Consider the following 2,500-nt stretch of genomic DNA (forward strand, 5'->3'; position numbering starts at 1 on the left):
TCCCTCCGAAGTTTCCCTCAGGATAGCTGGTGCTCGTACGAGTCTCATCCGGTAAAGCGAATGATTAGAGGCCTTGGGGCCGAAACGACCTCAACCTATTCTCAAACTTTAAATGGGTGAGATCTCCGGCTTGCTTGATATGCTGAAGCCGCGAGCAAACGACTCGGATCGGAGTGCCAAGTGGGCCACTTTTGGTAAGCAGAACTGGCGCTGTGGGATGAACCAAACGCCGAGTTAAGGCGCCCGAATCGACGCTCATGGGAAACCATGAAAGGCGTTGGTTGCTTAAGACAGCAGGACGGTGGCCATGGAAGTCGGAATCCGCTAAGGAGTGTGTAACAACTCACCTGCCGAAGCAACTAGCCCTGAAAATGGATGGCGCTGAAGCGTCGTGCCTATACTCGGCCGTCAGTCTGGCAGTCATGGCCGGTCCTTGCGGCCGGCCGCGAAGCCCTGACGAGTAGGAGGGTCGCGGCGGTGGGCGCAGAAGGGTCTGGGCGTGAGCCTGCCTGGAGCCGCCGTCGGTGCAGATCTTGGTGGTAGTAGCAAATACTCCAGCGAGGCCCTGGAGGGCTGACGCGGAGAAGGGTTTCGTGTGAACAGCCGTTGCACACGAGTCAGTCGATCCTAAGCCCTAGGAGAAATCCGATGTTGATGGGGGCCGTCATAGCATGATGCACTTTGTGCTGGCCCCCGTTGGGCGAAAGGGAATCCGGTTCCTATTCCGGAACCCGGCAGCGGAACCGATACAAGTCGGGCCCCTCTTTTAGAGATGCTCGTCGGGGTAACCCAAAAGGACCCGGAGACGCCGTCGGGAGATCGGGGAAGAGTTTTCTTTTCTGCATGAGCGTTCGAGTTCCCTGGAATCCTCTAGCAGGGAGATAGGGTTTGGAACGCGAAGAGCACCGCAGTTGCGGCGGTGTCCCGATCTTCCCCTCGGACCTTGAAAATCCGGGAGAGGGCCACGTGGAGGTGTCGCGCCGGTTCGTACCCATATCCGCAGCAGGTCTCCAAGGTGAAGAGCCTCTAGTCGATAGAATAATGTAGGTAAGGGAAGTCGGCAAATTGGATCCGTAACTTCGGGATAAGGATTGGCTCTGAGGATCGGGGCGTGTCGGGCTTGGTCGGGAAGTGGGTCAGCGCTAACGTGCCGGGCCTGGGCGAGGTGAGTGCCGTAGGGGTGCCGGTAAGTGCGGGCGTTTAGCGCGGGCGTGGTCTGCTCTCGCCGTTGGTCGGCCTCGTGCTGGCCGGCGGTGCAGGATGCGCGCGCCTGCGCGGCGTTCGCGCCCCGGTGCTTCAACCTGCGTGCAGGATCCGAGCTCGGTCCCGTGCCTTGGCCTCCCACGGATCTTCCTTGCTGCGAGGCCGCGTCCGCCTTAGCGTGCTCCTCCGGGGGCGCGCGGGTGCGCGGATTCTCTTCGGCCGCCATTCAACGATCAACTCAGAACTGGCACGGACTGGGGGAATCCGACTGTCTAATTAAAACAAAGCATTGCGATGGCCCTAGCGGGTGTTGACGCAATGTGATTTCTGCCCAGTGCTCTGAATGTCAACGTGAAGAAATTCAAGCAAGCGCGGGTAAACGGCGGGAGTAACTATGACTCTCTTAAGGCGGCAAAGTGGCGGCGGTGTGGCTGCATCCGGACTTGGCTTTTCGAAGTGCGGTCTTGATGTAGTCGTGCTGCTGCTGCGAGGTGCCTTCCTTGGGTTATAGTTACAGGGAGAGTGATGCGCAATACATGGGCCTAGCCCTCTTAGCCTCTCCTCTCCTGCGGTCTTCTCCCCTTCTCGTGGGCCCGCTGATTTTCGCAGAGTGGAAGACCGCACCAGGGGCTTGGGGGGGTTACCAGCCCCCCCTCGCACTATCCCTTTTTTAGTTGGGGGCAGTAACCAGAGAATAAGTGGTGGCCCTTCCGCTGAAGGTGCCACCCCAACTCCCCCAGCACCTAGCCGGCCAACCGGCCGTGCCGAAAATCTTGTAACTTTTGCAGCTGTATACGCCTGTAGTGAGTGCCACCGCAGCTTTACCACCAAGAACGGTCTCGGGGTCCATCGCCGCCGCCAACACCTTGCGGCCGCCAACGCGGAGATCGTCACGGAGAGGCATCGCGCGAGGTGGACGGAGGAGGAAGTCCTGTCGCTCGCCAAGGCAGAGGCCGAACTGTTCCTCGAGAGGGACGCCCGGTTCTTCTTTGTAAATCAAGAGCTCATCAGGATGTTCCCCGACCGAACGCTTGAGGCAATCAAGTGCCGACGGCGGCAAGCTGCCCACAAGCAGCTTGTCCGCCAATTCATGGAGGCGCTTGAGATCGGTCGGGGGGAAGAGCCGGCGTCCCGCCGGGGAGCAGCGAGCCCGCTGCCTGACGCGGGCGAGGCCGCTGCGCCGCCCGTCGACGCAGCCGAGGACTTCGCGGCCGACACCACCGGGCCGCCGCCGGAGGGGCCGACTGACGCCGCCATCTGGGAGCATCTGGCGGGGCTACCCGCTTCCGCCCAGCGT

The 2,500-nt window shown here is 61.0% G+C and overlaps 1 pseudogene; it reads left to right on the forward strand.

Moving 5' to 3' along the window:
• The window catches only part of LOC126417819 (large subunit ribosomal RNA), a 7,956-nt pseudogene that overhangs the window by 1,273 nt on the left and 4,183 nt on the right, over positions 1-2,500 (forward strand).

The sequence above is a fragment of the Schistocerca serialis genome, chromosome 8, assembly GCF_023864345.2.
Source record: "Schistocerca serialis cubense isolate TAMUIC-IGC-003099 chromosome 8, iqSchSeri2.2, whole genome shotgun sequence".
Taxonomy (NCBI): domain Eukaryota; kingdom Metazoa; phylum Arthropoda; class Insecta; order Orthoptera; family Acrididae; genus Schistocerca; species Schistocerca serialis.